Consider the following 19,015-nt stretch of genomic DNA (forward strand, 5'->3'; position numbering starts at 1 on the left):
TCCAAAGAATTTGGGGAACAGGAGCAGGCAATTTAGGTAACATTAGTGTCAAACATAAAATAACCGACCAGAAACACAAGAAGCAAAGGTATATACTACAGTGTTGGGTGTAACTAGTTACTAAGTAATTAGTTACTGTAATTTAATTACTGTTTCCTTGAAAAAGTAAAGTAAGGGATTACTTTTATTTTCCAGCAATTACAACAGAAGTAATTGTAATTCAATTAAAAGAAATACTGTGTATGGACTGTAGTACAATAATATATTATACAATAGTGAATTTAAAATCAACATTTAAAGTGGTAAAAATTGATTTTTTTATGTATCCTTTTCACTTTAAATACTTTGGTGAGTTAATAAGAATAATAGTAGCACTTTAGTAACTGGTTGGTTATCAGCATTAATACCAAAGAACTTATATTGACAAGAAGTGAAAGTCAATAGAACATTCCATTGCAACACCAGCACCCAGCAGCAGCCCTGCGAATCCGCCATTTTGGAATGAAAGCGACTCGGGAGTCAACTAGAAGTGATGGCTTTGTACATTAAAAGATCAAATTCAAACTGAATGATGATAACACAGAATAACATACAATCAGACCAGTGATCAATACTCCCTTTTTACAGCTTATTTTCAGATATTTAGACAAGTCTTCCACTTTATATAGGCTAATTTTACATACAAACATACCAACATAAACTCATCCACACATATTTTGGCTCCATATGCATACACATATACACACATATACATCAGAATTGCTCGAAATGGATTAAGTACAAAAAAAAACAGCCACCATCCAAAAGTGCAATTATAGGATAACAGACAGAGCAATGCATCATGTTCTATAAGTTTATCATGTTTGTAGCGGGATCCAGGAGATTAATATGTACAAAATCTATTTCATACCTAGTGGAGTTGGTAACTAATAATAATAGTAAATGTGTAAAGTAGCATATTATAAAGCAAGAAAAAAACTACCTCAAATGTGTATCTATTTAATGATTGGATTCCACAACTGATGACAACAACAACTCAACACATATGTACAATACAGACAATACAGCATTTTGTGTAGCAAGTGAACAAAATTTTTATTTAAGAAACTTACTATTGCGCTTTTGATTTGGCTGTGAGATTCGCTGAGAATGAATTGGCTGTGAGAATTTTCATTCCAAAATGGTGGCCGCGCTACTGAAACGCCACCTAGTGGCTGTTGCCAAAAACGCATCAGAATGTGACCCTGCCTGTGAAATCCAGGCTCTAACGCAGGGGTGTCAAACTCATTTTAGGTTAAGGGCCGAATTGCAAATAACATCACCATGTGAGCCAAATAATGCTTAAAGGGGACATGTCACAAGACTTTAAGATGTTAAATCTTTGGTGTCCCCCAAGTCCGTATGTGAAGTTTTAACTCAAATTACCCCACAGATAATTTATTATAACATGTTCAAATTGTCATTTTGTAGGTGTGAGCATAAATGTGGTGTTTTTGGGTGTGTCCTTTAAAATGCTGATCTCTGTACTAAATGGCAGTGCCGTGGTTGGTTAGTGCAGTTAAGGGGCGGTAATATTATAATAAGATCCCCTTCCGACATTACATGTCCCCTTTAAATCATTCATAAACTTTTTTTATATATATATATATATATATATATAGATTTGTAATGAGAACAGTCATTTAGTAAAGAAAGTGCTAGATTTGTAAAGAGGCGTCAAGTGTGAGTGATTTACATATTAAGTCAGGGCATAGATGCGAATAGGCATCCTGCGGCGCGGTACAAGCGAATGTCGTGACGCAAATTGAACGTTTCGAGCGTTGACACATGATTCACAGAAAACGTTAAAAATCGTAATCAATTTCAACATATCATGCCAATCGGACCAAACGCAATAATTAAATATGTTATGGTCCTAAAACTTCCACAAACAATATATTAATTTATTAAAATACATGGAGATCACTTAACAAAAAAACAAAAAAAAAACAATTTGAGCTTAACGAACAAAAGTTATGGTACAGTTGATTTTATGTTTCATTGTTGGTAGGAAATATATTTTTTAATTGTGATTAAGCATGCAATTTTACAGCTGTCTTTCCTCATTTCAAGTAGTTGCGTAGCTGAAATAACTACCTGAAGGTTTTGCAAACATGGCCATCCAATATCACAACTTCTCTAAAGGGACTTTTATATTTAAGCAATATCGCTCGAGTAGGAGTGTGATATAGCTCTATATCATCACGGCTGTGATAGGCCAGAGGCACGAGGCCATAGGCAATCACAGCCGTGATGATATAGAGCTATATCACACGACTCCGAGAGCGATATTGCTTTTATACAACAGTTCGACGGCACACGTTTGAAAAACGAAAACTAGAAAACAACAACGGAGTTATTTTAAAAGCCTCTTTGTTTGAGAACTACTTCTTCCGCCACGGATTTGAGGGCGGCCAGAATGACAGGTAAAACTTTCGGCTGCTTTGAAGCTCATAACAACTCAATGGACGTAAAAGCCGTTACTTTATATTACCGTTTCTTGGTCACAAAGTGTAGTTTTAAGATTAGTTCAGTTGAGAATGTATATGTATTATATTTAAATCTGCAGTCGATTAGTAAAGATAGCGCCTGTTTGAACGTTTGCTTAGTGAGATTCGGTACGAATGAGAACCAAAGCATGAGCGGACGTCAGTGTTCACTCGCCCCGCTGACCACCGCCCTCTCTGGGCTACATCTCTGACAGAAATACCCTGGCTCTCATGTTGGCCTTGTTTGTTTATGATCATCAAAATGAGATCAAATCAGCAGTATTTGGTGTCATGATCAAACTAGTACTTGTTTTTTAATTCATATTTAGTGTCTTTTGTGTTGTTATTGTTTTGGCGCGAGGTAAAAGTTAATAAAACTACTTGTATAACGTTACTATTGCTTTCTCATTTATTCTTAACGTGATACGAGCACTCGTTTTTTATAAGTGTCAGAGAGATGTTTTTGCATGCTGCTTATAAATAACGTTATATCAGTGGCGATATCTCATAACATGTTTTAATAGTCACGTCACGATAAAGTAAATGATCAATGTCCACATTTAAAAGCTGCGGTGCTTACCTGCAGTTCCACGGTGTTTTCGCGTTCTGATAAGAAATATAGCTCCAGAAAAAAAACGAGTGTTTATATTCCTCTTTCCAAGTGTTAATCGTCCACACGATGTGACAAGACATTACTCCCATTAACTGTAACGTAACATCCAATAGCGCTGATCTTTGACGGAATAATAACTTCCGATTGGGGATTTACAGACTGATTTATGAGCTAGTAAACTAATGAGACGCACGGAGAGTGATTCAAAACAGGGCGTCTGTGTTTTTCCATTCAGAGATGAGCCTGCTTAGGACCTCCATTCACTAGGTGGCGGAATGATATGAAAGGTGAAGCGGTTACAGTGCCGATATCAGCACAATATCGCATAGCTCTTAGCCAATCAGATTCGAGAACCAGAAAGAACTGTTGTATAATCAGTAATACAAGATGGCAGAGCGGTAACTGTGGAAACTGTGATCTGATTTAAACCCATTGAATCTTAAATAAGTGCACACTTTAAAATTATACTTTTGAATTCATTCAAAGGAATATTACAGAATAGTTTTCATCTTTAATATGCTAATTCTTCTTGCTTTCAGGGATAATTTGTTTTATGCAAAGTCTATGAGGTACCTACATTGCAATAAAAACTACAGTATTAAATCCTATTATTAAAATGTATTAATCAGACTATAAGTCAAAACCTCTAGGGATGAAATAATATTCACTGCACATTTAAAAATACAGTTGTTCAATTTTAATTCAAGCCATGCAATATTTATACATAGCTGATGTTACTATTGCTCTTGACCTCACAGACATGATCAAATGTTGTACGGCCGCTACAATAGGGGAGACCGGGGCTGGTTGTCTCACGGGTTGGTTGTCACACTGCTTATTCCAGACATACTACATGGCACTGTGGTACAAGTTGATATCAATTTGTTAGCCTTTAATAGCTTACTCAGTTGCACTTGAAATTTTGCTGAGCAGACACAAAACATTGAGGTGAGAAGACAATTTTTTATTTTTATGGGTCAGAGTAAATGTTCATGTTGGTGTTATTTTTGTGTTGAGATCTTGTAGGATATTAGTCATTCAAAAACAAAACACTCATTAAAAAGCTAAAAGTAGTAGCTTTATTTTGAATCATTTTTTAGCGATCAAGTTAAAGCCGTGTGGCAGCTACTTATCATGTTTGTCAAGAAGTCAGTTGGGGATGGTTGCACATAGCTTGCGGGGTTGGTTGTCACATAAGAATATTGGACATTTTAAGACTGTTTGTCTGATTGTTTGTTTGTTTTTGTTTGCTGGTAAAATAAAATAAAGCATTAAATAAAGAGGTTTTAACACTAATTTTTTTTTATTTTATTTCTCAACACAGAAGACAATGGGCTTTATGCCCAGCTGCACTACTTCCTGAACTTCGGCCGGCTTCTTGTTTCCTGTCTGCCATTATTGGACAAACTGATTAATCCAGGTGTGCCTGACCTCAGTAGTCACAACAACAATAATCAGACACACCTGGATTAATCAGTTTGTCCAATAATGGCAGACAGGAAACAAGGAGCTGGCTGAAGTTCATAGTGCAGCTGGGCATAAAGCCTATTCAAGTAACTGATCACCACCTTTAATCTCATTGTTTAAACATAAGGGGCATTAATAACAACTATCATAGGGGTGGATTCATATTAAAACTTATTTGCCGTTTCTAGCTTAAAAAACGAAAAAGTTACACATTATCTTTTCAGATCCCAATTTATCATTGAAATCCTATTGAATCACTATAGGGACAACCAACCCCATACCCTGTGACAACCAACCCTGTGATGGGGTTGGTTGTCACATTGTGTCAGAGTGTCTTTGATGGTTAATTACTTCCTGTTACAATACATTCGAAAAGTAAAAAGTATACGCATTTAAAGCCAAGACCCCAATGTAGGAATTCATGTAGGAATAACTTCTGAAAGATTTTTTAAAGATGAGCAATTCAAGCATGAGTAAAAATTGTGACAACCAACCCCGGTCTCCCCTACAATACCACCAATAACCAACAACCTGGAGACAAAATAGATGTTAGCTGGGTTTCAAAGGCTTAAATATACAGTAAGACACTGTAAGATCTTTCAATTTTGTGTTAAAATTGCCCCCCGAGGTTCCCCTTCTTAAGTTTTTTACCTATCAAAGTACACATCTCTAGTCCTCTACCCACCAGTTTTGTGAAATTACTGTATAAAATGAAAAATCTGACTTATTACTTGGAAAAAGAAGGAAATATAGGCCTATACTAGAGTCATATTCTACATATTTTGTTTCTTTAGCAGATGGTTTAAGTGGCTTGAGTGCATTAAGTCCATACATGTATTTTTTTCAATATTAAGGAATTAAACCCATGACCTCTGCTTGGCTCATACAATGCTTTTACAATGGAGCACAATCAGACAGACCTAGCATCAAATCTCCAGCTGTGGGAATCATGAATGAATAAAGTCCGGCCAGTGAGGTTTTTTTTATTTTGTAGTACGGTGTAACGCTATCAGGGAGAAAATGAAAAGAATGTTGGGGAAGGATATAAATAGATCGCTTTGGCAATCCACTGAATGATTTTTCTGGGGAGAAAAATAGGAAATTAGCATCTACTGCTGAATACATTACTAAACTGGAGTGCGTAGGCTCACATGCCACCTCATTTTTACTCTCTCTCTCTCTCTCTTTCTCTATCTTTCTTTATCTACACACACACTGACTCACAGCCGTTCACAGCGCCCACACTTCATATCTTAGTACATGAGTTGCCTGGCAGATACACTGTATATTATTGCACAAGCCATGGTTTAAGAACGCACCCAGAATTTCCAAAGACATGACATCTACCTCCTAAGCCGCTGTATTTTTAACCTTGGTTTCTTTTTTATACAAATATCATGTAGTATACCTTTACACCTCATTTGTATACTCAACATTAAAGAAATAGTTTATCTAAAAATTAAATGGTTGTCAGAATTTACTCATTTGGTGAGATATGCTGTATTAAACATAAAGAAAATCTGGTACAATAACAAGCTTCTATGCAGACTATTATAGGAGTATCTGCACATTTACTGTATGCATTTGGCAGGTGCTTTTATCCAAAATTACCTCCAGTACATTGCAATCCCTGCAAACGCTCCTATAATGCAATGTTGTAAATGTAAATATATACAGTAAATACAGTATTAATAAGTATAATCTTTTGAGGCCGTATGATAGCTTTGTGTTAGCAACAGGTTAAAATGTTCACTGAAAAATTTCTCACTCAGAAAGAGCTCACAATTCTTATACACTCGCTGTCGATCAAAGTTGATTTTTATGTTTTTTTAGACACCTTGCAGGTCTGATTTTGCTGACGTCAAACACAGTTGGTTCTCACACATAACGTATCCAAACTTGACGTGTCGAAAAAATTAAATAAATAATAAAGATTAAAAGGGGACTGACATTTGATAGTCGCATTATTGATTTATTTATTTAATTAATTATTATGAACTTTTGTTATATAAGAAATTGGTACATTCTTAAAACTTGAAGTACTTGTTTGGTGTTCCCCAGAAAATCAAAGGCTGACACAACATGAGCATAAGTAAATGACATAATATTTATTTTTAATAAAATATTTCATTTATTCTTTGCCCACTTTCTGACGCCTTATGAACAGCAAACCAGTTACACAACCGTTATTTTGTTATTTTGATGCATTCTTGGGAGAATTCAACACTGTAGGCTTGCTTTTATCCTCCTTATTTACAGCTTAAACTGAATTACTCTATAAATTGGCTGGTTGGTTATTTGACACAAGTGTGTAACACGGTAATGAAGCGGGACCCCGGCTGAGGCAGGGAGATAGGAGCTGACAGAAAACAGCATGCATCTCTCCATGCAAATGACGCTTTCATGCAACATTTATTGAGATACAGGCACAGAGCCACCAGATCACACCCTTCCTCTTGTTCAGCTGAGCAGGCACAAACCTTTTGTGTTTACACAGCAGCTTGCTTTTAAATGTTGTACAGCAAGAACAGGACCGCCAATAACACCCCTCACCCGAGGGCACTGAGAGAGAGAAACCCAGAGAGAGAGAGAGAGAGAGAGATCGAGAGAGAGAGACCGAGAGAGAGAGACCGAGAGAGACAGAGACAGAGGAAGAGACAGAAAGACAGAGAGAGAGAGAGAGAGAGAGAGAGAGACTGAGCCCTATGATGATGAAGAACAGAGACATTGGTCCTTATCTTTTGATTTCCATCACCTTGTCATTTTAAATGGAAGTTTTTGAAAATATGCATACATAGATACAGGTCATTGAAAGTGCTTGAATATATTTTATGCAAGAAGTTTTCTGAAAAAAAAAAAATCATATTATTCCCTGTGTAGTGTAGGATAATATCATACAAATTCTAGACTTGTTAAGCTAAACTGTTCGCTTTAAATGTTTATTTTCTGTATGCGAATGTTGATTCATACCAAAATGCTTTTTGCATAGTTGGTTGAAACATGAAAACGTCTCTGGTTACGTATGTAACTGTTGTTCTCTAAGAGGGGAACGAGACGCTGCGTCTCTCTTGTCATACTTCCTGCGTCCCTGTAACGCCGTCTTTGAAAAAAATTTCAGATAGCAATATACTTCCTGGCTCCCGCGTCACCCTGTCTTTGTCGTTAAGCCTCACCATTGGTTGAATTTGATATACACATTTAGACACACTTACTCCTGGAGGCATCCCCAAAGTGTCACCGCAGTGACGCAACGCGAGTTCCCTCGAAAGGGAACTGTAACAATGTATCTTAAAAGGTAACACGATATGTAACCTTGCTCTCACTTGAAATGTGTCCCCACATTTAGTCCTTGAATTTGAGGGTATTGCACCTGGGAAGTCTTTGAAAGGTCCTTGAATTTGAAGTTACAGTAACTAAGGTGTGGGAACCCTGTATATAGTAAGACTATTGAAGTTTTCTAATCCACTTTGCAGTTTATTCTGATATAAATAAGTATAACTAATGCTTGCAATTAGTTCCGTACATAATTGCACCTATTTTAAAATGTAATCATGTTTTATTATGATTTTTAATGTTTTAAAGTTGCAATAGATATTGCAATAAAAGCAGTCCAGTCTGCATATAAAGTCCACATAATAGCATAATAAATGACTTAAACACAGTCACAAAAATGATTTATTTGTGTGAGACTCTACAGTGAGATATTTTAGTAGTATTTTTTGTTGCTTTTTTACTTATCCAAATCTGTACATTGAGAGAAACTTTGAGAGTGTTGCATTAACATTTCACATGCCCTCAGGGCTGGATTATAGACTGGGCTAGCGCAGGATCAGTGCTCTGGGGTTTTGGACTACAATGAGACCTCTGGAGCCTCAGACTGTGTGTCAAAAACTGACAGGGAAAGCTGAGACACAACAAGTTTCTAACTTTTACATGTTGTTAATAAGAATTTACAATGTGTAGTCAAAATATTTAATCACACAAGGAATATGTCAGGATATTTCTAAGTGAACAGATGTTTTCACATAACAATGACTTAAAGCTGTTTAAGTTAACTGTTTAATGTGTGTAGTGTATAGTGTGAAAGTTTAATTTAGTGTAGCATTGACACACAGAGGTGAAACTACACTTATGTATGTTGTTCACTGTAACACATGCTCTTACACTTATAAAAAAATGCAGCGTTCATTTCAGTCAAGCATAGGGTCAAACAGATAAAACCAATCCACTGGGTTGTAATTTAAGCTATGCTGGGTTGTTTCATCCCAAAAAAGTTGGTTTGTTATAACCAGTTGTTGAGTCAAATATAAACATTTTCTGGGTTAATTTACCCCACAGCTGAGTTTGTCTCTTTTTGACCCAATGATGGGATAAAAATCGTATCGTGCACCTCTGTAAGCAGGCGATCACACAGAAAGCATTTTAAAAACGCAAGGAGGAACGGACCGCCTTTATTGGTTATCGGTTTATTGGTTAAAAAAGAGCAGTGCGCTGTGTTTTTTATATTTGCTATCAGGGGTGGCCGATAAATCGCTTGCGATTCTCATGCATGTCTCATCAGTAAAGCCAATTTGGTGATTAGTTGTAAATCACATTCACCTGCTTTTAAATGGAGCGGCATTTACTACACAGAGCCGTATTTCAAAGAGAAGCTTGGCAAAATCGCGTTCATAATTGAGGAAAATCGACTCCGATAATGTAAGCTTCTCTGTGAAATACGGCTCGTGTAGTAAATCTGAAAGCAGGTGAAGCGATTTACTACTAATCCTGAAACCAGAATCGCAGGCGATTTATCTCCCAACCCTAATTGCTATGCTGCTGTCCTGTCAATCAAATATTCAAGCGTGAGTGCTTTTGAAACTTTGGTTAGCTTTTAAAGGTATAGCGGATGATTTTCCCGAATTATTTAAAAGAACCGCCCCTCCATATTTTTAAAAAATGCACACGCAACACTCTCCCTCCTCCCGAGAGGGAACGCCTGTTAAACGCGTGCACGAGACAGAGAGAGAGAGCATGCAGGAGCTCAGTTCTTCTCTTCGCTCTGTTTACAAGTTTCTGTCGTGCCAGGGCTAGCATCGCTAATCATAGCTTACATCAACTTTTACTAGCAGTGATTTTAAATGGATTTCTCCAAATAGCATGACAAAATGTACCTTTCCAGTAGGTACTTCGCGTGGGAAGCCCAACCTGTCCTTTTAGCTCACGCCAGCGTGTGAAATAGTCTCCCATAAACACTCTGGTCTTGTTTCTTTCTTTATAGTCCTTTCTCTTCTTGTCATACAATACGTAGACACTTTTTCTCTTGCGACCCTCAGACATTTTGAAAAAAAAACACAGTGAGAACGCGACCTTCAATGAATGGTTGAAACCGTAGCACAACACACATACACGTGAAAGTGTGCAGAAAGTGAACCTACACTCTTAAAATGAATGTGTTAAATTAACACATCTTGTGTCTAGTTAAGGACAACACATCTAGTGTGTTGTCCTTAACTTAATACATCTCTGTGTTATTTTTGGAATAACACACTTTGTGTTGTTTTAACACATCTTGTGTTGTCCATTTCATTGATTTAAGCTCACAATCTACACGAAATGACACACAATGTGTTAAAATAACACATAATGTGTTAAATAGTTTAACACAAAACAATGTGTTAAAATTAACACATCCTTTCTTAGAGTGTAGAGGCAAGCACTTACGACAGTTATACGTCAACATATAATCAAAATGATTGACATCTGGGATGACCAATAATAGAGGTGATCCACCCGGAAAATGAAAATCTTCCGCTATACCTTTAACTGTCTAAGCAACTTAAATTTTTGTTATGCCAGTAGACGGCTCACCTCTCCCCTCATTTAATTGAACAATGGCAAAAACACGAATGATGTCGGGCGATGTTTCGCACAGAGTTCGGGCGCTCAGAACGCTCCTGCGAAAAATGCGATGAGTAGCAGGCAGCTAAACGTGAGGCGCTCAGTGCACATAAACAGTGTGCAAAAAACGCTCACTGTTTATAGATGGTTTCAGCAGTAACAACATAAACAAGCGGCTTTTGTGGTCAACCCGTAACTTCCGGTAAACTGCGCTAAAAATAAATAACAACAAAGTACTTTAAACGTAGTTTATTTATATAACAAGCAAAATAAACAATACGTAGATTACATAGGAAACCAAAACATTTGTTATTTTTGACGAGGTATTTGTTCAAGAGTTTAGTTTAGCAACTAGTCAGACCATTAACCCTGGATAACTCAAGAACCATTCTCTTAGCATCAATTAACATTGGCCAAATTTGACCTGTGGGTTCTCTCTAGGGTTAAAAAAAAACTGAAACCAGAAGTTCACCACACGTGCGTCCAAAGAAACCATCTATAGAAACCATTAAAAAAGGCACCTCACACTGCAATAAATGCGTTTGGTGTAATCAACCGCTAAGTCAATGCATGCAGTTTGCATGCAATACATTTTGGGCAAACGTATGGACAAATTATTGTACATGCAGAAGAAAAGCTTTTGTTTTTTAAAGATTTTTTGCTGTCTTTCCTTTTCTTTCCTACTTTTCATTACTTCTCCTTACATAGCGGTTTTGCACTCCCGTCAGCATTAGATTGAGATTGTGTTCCATTCAAACCAGTCGGTAAACCGCTTCCCTCTGCAGTTAACTTTATCTGCTCCACCGCAAGATTATATCTCAGCTCCCATATTGCAATGCATTGCAAAAAATTACGTGCAAATGTAGGTTTGCGTGTGGCGGCAGGTACATCCTTTTGTTGTTTTAATCTTTTTATGACAAAGTAATTTCATTGGGAAATGGTCCCCGTTATCAACGCTTACGGGGTTGGAACAATGTGATGGTGAAGACAGGAACTAGAAGTTCTGACTTCATAGAGACTTGAAAGGCAGCTTTGTATTGGCCCGCTGCCAGTACCACTCTCAGACTCTCTCACAGAGGAAATGATAAAAATATTAAACAACGTTCAGTATAGATATTGAGTGTAGACGTGATTTGCTTCACGCTTTCTGTCTGGCCGCTGAAGTCGTTCAGAACGATCTCATCATATTGACCCAGATACAACAATGCTGGCATTTTCTTTTCATAAAGCCTAACGTGAAAGCTTTATAAAATGCGAACTTGATGATACTCGATAAACATTAGAATAGCTGAACACCGGGGGTTTCTAAAGAATCCCCAGCCCAGAGACGTGAATCAGAAAGAGCGGCTTATATTCCAGATTTCCTCCTGGTGCAGTGAGTCACGCTGCAAGCTTTTTCTCTTTCTGCTGCATATATAAGCGCGCTGTGAATCCTTCACTGTATGTTTAGTGCACACATTGTGGGCTTGATGTCAATGCAATAGGTCCGGGAAACATTTATTGGGAAACAAGCGCATGTTATTCTCTAACATCTGTTATGCCAAAAGCTAGTGAGAGGCCACATTTTAGGACATCGCTTTACTGTCTACTTTGCCAAAGGCGATAGAAATAGCAGACCCAGCTGCAGAATGAAATGACTGAGGGGGCGCAGGAAATTTTGCAGTACACTTTACAGTATGGTTATATTTGTTACCATTAATAATCCAAATGATTCAAATGAGTCATTGGTTTGCTATAATCTTGTCACAAATTAATAAATTATTGTCAACACATTATTGCTTCTGCTAAAAGGTTTTGAAATCTTTCTTGTTGCTTTCCAATGATCTATGCTTTGTCAAAACTTTTGTAGAATCATAATAGGATATTAGTGTTATAAATATGTAAGGAATAATGTTTAGGCAGCAGGTTGTTATTACGGAAATGAGACCTGACCTGACAGGGTCTTGCATTAAACCGAAGGGGTTTATTTCACAATAACAACCTGCTCACATTATCCTACTTATTACATGACTATTAACTTCATAAGTAAGGTAAGGAGCATTAAATATTGATTTGAAATGTTTCATTAGCTCATTTTAAACAAATGCAGACAAAATGTCTGGGTTATTTTTGACCCAAAATGGGTAAATATTGGACAGAACACATGATGGGTTAAAAATGACCCAATGTTGGGTTGATGTTATGCAACCCTGGGGTATAATAACCTAGCAGTTGGGTTAAAACAACCCAGCATTGAGTCATTTTTAACCCAGCAGTGTGTTCTCATTATAGGTCAAAAATAACCCAGACATTTTTAGTCTGTGTGTTATTAAATTAAATTTTTGTGTTATATTAAATATATAGCTGTCAAAATGATTTGCAGCATCCGGGTTACTGTGTGTTATTAGTTTTGAGCGGTTGTCATCTGAGAATAACAAACCTGCAAATGTCCCGACTGGCCAATCAGAAAATACTTAGTAATATGCATTCCTATGAGGTTAGTGACATGTAACAAAATGACTGTCACTACATCATTTCTACCTTCAGATGGCCTTGAAATATGAAAACTACATTTCTTGAAGCTTTCTAACAGTTGTCAAGACTTTTTAGGTTCATTTTAAACTGAAAATTTTTTTTTTGAACTAATTTAGGCTATACCAGAGCTATTGGCCTAAAGCTGCATGCACACTGCCAGCGACTAGCGATGACAGAAGCCTCGTTTACACCGTCAGTGAAATGTGACCCAATTCCTTTTTTTTTTTGCACTGATCGGATGTGTTCTACGGCTGTGTAAACAAGGAAAAAACACACATGTTCGGATATTTCGAGATCGATTTTAAGGCCTCATTCATATTTGGAAATAAATCAGATATAAATGAAATCAGATATGTGCCTATGCGACTGTTGTGTAAACAGGCGGATAGTATTTTCTGAGGCATTACATTCTGTACATCATTAAAACTGTGACAATTTAGTACTTCCCCGCGGTTGGATGACATCATATTATTCTTGGTTGGGTACCTAAACCTGCCTTTATGGCCGGTACCTACCGGACCAAATCAGAATTTCAGTGCCTCTTAAATGCATGAACGGTCGACTGAAATATTTTGCTCTCTGTGGGGCAAAAAGGATAATGAGACCAGCACCGCACACATGATCATAGTTAAATTATACTGCACTCATATGGTGTAAATCATTTCCTGATTTACAAAATTCATGTGAATGTGAAAGTTGGAAATCATACAAAAGTGATTAATTTCTTTCCTTAAATTAGGCGAATTTGTCCATGTTTTATATTGTTGTAGTTTTATATTGATTAAAAAAACGCAAACCAATCAATTGTTTAAAAAAATCTGGGGGTAAAATGTTTTCCGTCTATTAGTTTTTGTTCTAGGCATTCGAATGGAAAATTATGTATTTTATTTATTTGTGTTAGAATGCAGATACCATCCGTAGAATTAGTTTTTTAAGAAAACAAGCTGTTTAATATAAGCAAGTTTGTCCTTGTACCATTTTATTGGTGTTGAGTTTTCTTTAAGAATAATAATGAACAAATATTTTAAAAATTATTTTATTTAATAAATGGAAACAGTCAATAATCTAACTTTAAAAATCAAAGGTAATCTTCAGATTTTGAACATCTTTGCCAAATATATAATTTTGTTTAAAATATGCGGTGTGTTTAATAAGTTCAGAAGGTGAAAAAAATCCTCACCTGCACATCCCTGATAATGCTACCCAGTCTCATGAGGTTTCGTGATATAGTCACATAATTTTTTATTCTTTTTTCGTGATATCACGAATTTACGCGTTTTTCGTGATCAAATAATGAATTCCTGTTTTTGTGTGATTATCACGGATTGGTTTACTCAACTGTTTTTTTTCTATTGTTAAACCATTGTCACTTCGGTTTAGTGTTAGATTTGGTGCTTGCATTAGAATGTCACTTTATATATTGGTTTATACTATTTTTTCTGATTCATTTTTTATATGTCGCCTGGTGTTATGGTTATAGTTGGGTTTGGGTAGGGATGTCATTTTATGTAAATCTAACCCTAAACCGAAGCGAAAATGGTAAGAAAATAGGACAAAACTGTTGAGTAACCAATACTTGATAATCACACAAAAACAGGAATTCGATATAAAATCATGAAAAAGTGCGGAAATTCATAATAATATCACGAAAAAATTATAAAAAATCGGGGGGGGGAATCTGATATAGTCAAGAAATCAGAATTGGGCATCAAGATTTGCGGTGTAACAAGGCCAGAGTTACACGATTTCGATGTTTATATTGTTACCTCTTAATGACCTCATTGAAAGAGACACACAGCAACAATGCATAAGGCTGATGTTAATAACTACAATAAACAGTTTCTAATAATATGCAATGAAAAATGACAAAAAACATTATCACTTGTTAACACTGGCCCATTGAGGCCAAGAAGCACACATTTCGGGTATATAAAACAATGCAAATAGTTCAAATAGAGTTTTTGGGAAAACAAAACATTTATCTGTTAATTAGATTCCAAACTGTCATTTGTGTTTTGCCTCACAATTGGCCTTTGTGCTGAAATCTGGCCTATAGCTCATTCTTCCCCGTGCATGTTCACCGGTGATTATAAATATTTAGCATTGGCCCTCTTTTTGCTTGTGTCACTCAGATGGATGACCACGAACGGAGGCTAATTACCAGTATGCTGTTGCTTTAAGACCGCATTCATAAATCTTAGTTATTTATAAAGTTTGTTAATAATAGAAATAGCAGTAGTTCACCTTGATTAATTAATCCAGCTAGTTAATGACCCTTCGGTTTAAAGTTTAAAGAATATCCACGTGCGCGCACGGTAAACTCACTTTCACTAAAAATATCTGGTTATTTGCTTTGTTAAAAGATGTAAGCTAGAAATTATTATTATAGATTCTAGAATCTCCTTAAATTATTATCAAAGCTGCAAAATGTTTAATGCATCTTTAATCAAATAGTTAAATAAAAAGCTGTCAACTACTGTTGATCAATTATTATCCTGTAGTATTATATGTGGAATATGGATAATTATACAACAGTTCTTTCTGGTTCTCGAATCTGATTGGCTAAGAGCTATGCGATATTGTACTGATAACGGCACAGTAACCGCTTCACCTTTCGTATCATTCCGCCACCTAGTGAATGGAGGTCCTAAGCAGGCTCATCTCTGAATGGAAAAACACAGACGCGCTGTTTTTAAACACTCTCCGTGTGTCTTATTAGTTCACTAGCTCGTAAATTAGTCGGTGAATCCCAATCGGAAGTTATTATTCCGTCAAAGATCAGCGCTCTTGGATGTTACGTTAAAGTTAATGGGAGTAATGTCTTGTCACATCGTGTGTACGATTAACACTTGGAAAGAGGAATATAAACACACTTTTTTCTGGAGCTATATCTCTTATCCTACCCGTTCTCACCAAGATGCGTACAAATGACACACAGTGTGATTATCGTGCAATAGATACGCCAAATTCAGATTTTGCGTGCATATGATACGCCAGTCCTTCCCATTCACTTATATGGCGAATCGTTTCGTGACGTTTTATATATTGTTTTCTCATTTGTTTTCTGTTTTTTTACCATTTTATCTTGGGTTTAGGGTTAGATTTCACATTTGTTTAAGCAGGTTATTTAATATACAGGTTTCTCCATGTTTTATCTATATTTAAGCCATGGTCGCTTGGAGTTGGGGTTAGAGTTGGGGTTTGGGTTAGGATGTCATTTTTATATAATAAAAAGTTGTTCTAACCCTAAACCCAAGCGAAAATGGTAAAAAAACAGAAAACAAATGAGAAAACAATAAATAAAACGTCACAAAACGATTCGCCATATAAGTGAATGGGAAGGACTGGCGTATCATATGCACGCAAAATCGGAATTTGGCGTATCTATTGCACGATAATCACACTGTGTGTCATTTGTACGCTTTTTGGTGAGAATGGGTTGCTCTTATCAGAACGCGAAAACACCGTGGAACTGCAGGTAAGCACCGCAGCTTTTAAATGTGGACATTGATCATTTATTTAATCCCGACGTGACTATTAAAACATGTTATGAGATATCGCCACTGGTATATTTATAAGCAGCATGCAAAAACATCTCTCTGACACTTATAAAAAACAGTTTTATATAGTACTGACAAGAACAAAGTTTAATATTAATCGAGTGCTCGTATCGCGTTAAGAGTAAATGGGAAACCAATAGTAACATTATACAAGTATAGTTTTATTAACTTTTACCTCACGCCAAAACAATAACAACACAAAAGACACTAAATATGAAAAAAAAGTAATAGTTTGATCATGACACCAAATACTGCTGATTTGATCTCATTTTGACGATCATAAACAAACAAGGCCAACATGAGAGCCGGGGAATCCCTTTCAGAGATGTAGCCCAGAGAGGGCGGTGGTCAGCGGGGCGAGTGAACACTGACGTCCGCTCATGCTTTGGTTCTCATTCGTACCGAATCTCACTAAGCAAACGTTCAAACAGGCGCTATCTTTACTAATCGACTGCAGATTTAAATATAACACATATACATTCTCGACTGAACTAATCTTAAAACTACACTTTGTGACCAAGAAACGGTAATATAAAGTAACGGCTTTTCCGTCCATTGAGTTATTATGAGATTCACAGCAGCCGAAAGTGTTACCTGTCATTCTGGCCGCCCTCAAATCCGTGGCGGAAGAAGTAGGTCTCAAACAAAGAGGCTTTTAAAATAACTCCGTTGTCGTTTTCTTGTTTTAGTTTTCCGGCACTCGGCCTACGGCCTCGTGCCTCTGGCCTAATCACAGCTGTGATGATATAGAGCTATATCACACTCCTACTCGAGCGATATTGCTTAAATATGAACTGATATCTGAGAGTTTATTTGACACCCATCTGTTCTAAAATAAACTTTTAATTGTATGCATGTACATTAATAGTACAATAATAAACCTTTGGTGATGTATGCATGTACATGTTTGATAGAGGTTTGAAAATTGCAACAACAAAAAAAAAACATTTATGAATTTTGTCTACAAATTTTTATCCAGTTAGGCTATACAGTGCTTTTTTTAAACCCATGATTTTGAACAGCAATGCTCAATCAAATGAGCTACCAAATATTACCAGTATGCTATAAAATGGCTAGATGTTTTCTTGTTTCTCGGTTTCCCAACAGAGGATGAAACATCCAGACTTCATACTGTATGTTGCTGTAGCTATATTTGAAGCTTGTTTTTATTGACTTTGTAGGGATGGTTTGTCTTAGGGATTACCTGCATGTCTTCATAGGGTGCACAGAGGATGCTGGGAAAGAGTGCAGGAACATTTGTGTAAGCCACAGGTTTATAGCTCAACAGTGAAGAACTTCTGCTCCCACTCTTGTGTTCCCGCTGCTTATGCATTGACATTCCAGATTTTCCCAGTAGAGATCAGCCAAGGCTATGATTGACACTTCATCTTGTACAAATGCCAGCTGTATTTAATTCACCTGATATTGTACTGTACACACAGACCCAATACTCTCATAAAAGGTGAGGTTGATAAGTCATACAATGGAGGACTAAAATCAGAAGTGTATATAAATAAATAAATGAATAAATATATAAATGCATAAATAAATACATAAATAAATGCAGAAATCCAAAAAATAAATATGTTATTAAATACATAAATCCAGAAATAAATGAATAATAATGCATACATAAATAAATGTAGAAATACATAGATAAATACATAATAAGGATTCATTAAATGCAGAAATAAATAAATGCTGACATAAATAAATAAATGTTTTGTCAAAAGTATCAACTTTTAAATTTTTACATTTATTGATGCATTTCTACATTTATTTATTTATGTTTTTCTACATTTATTTATGTATGTATTTATTTATTTGTTTATTTCTGCATTTATGTATTTTTTATTTATTCATTTCTACATTCATGCATTCATTCATGCATTCGTGCATTTGTGTATTTATATATACTTAAGTCATTTTTCATCCTCCATATAAGTTGGACTGGTTGCAAAATTATTAGAATATTGTTGCAACAATTTTTTTTTGCATTTTCTTATTCATGGCAAAGATTTAACATGAACATCTTTTAAATAATGTATATAGATGAATAATGATATTTTGTGTAGTAACACTTGACCTTAAATTAACTTTCTTGTGTTGATGCCAAGAACACAGGGAATGATTCATGGCATGTGTTATAAAGAAATTTGCCTTACTGCTCATCTGCCATTGAATTGTTTCTGATATTAGTCATTTCTAAGGGAATACACCACCTCGTGCTTTAAAGTGCTTTGGAGGAGATGAGACAGATGTGCTGATTTGTGTTCAAAATAAAGTGTGCTTACTGGAACTGTAAATATATTCAGGGTCGACTACAAATGAAATCAAAGCTCATTAGGCTTTTAAAAACATTAGCGGGTAATGCATAATGCTGACGGTTTTCTTTCCGTCTATCCGCTGTTGCATAGCACCTGCTCTCACAACTAAACAAAGAGAGTGGTAAA

The 19,015-nt window shown here is 36.1% G+C and overlaps 1 protein-coding gene across 1 annotated transcript in view; it reads left to right on the forward strand.

The window, feature by feature from the left end:
• Positions 1-19,015, forward strand: part of eys (eyes shut homolog) — a 255,595-nt gene that overhangs the window by 104,709 nt on the left and 131,871 nt on the right. The window lies entirely within an intron of this gene.

This window comes from Misgurnus anguillicaudatus, chromosome 11, assembly GCF_027580225.2.
Source record: "Misgurnus anguillicaudatus chromosome 11, ASM2758022v2, whole genome shotgun sequence".
Taxonomy (NCBI): domain Eukaryota; kingdom Metazoa; phylum Chordata; class Actinopteri; order Cypriniformes; family Cobitidae; genus Misgurnus; species Misgurnus anguillicaudatus.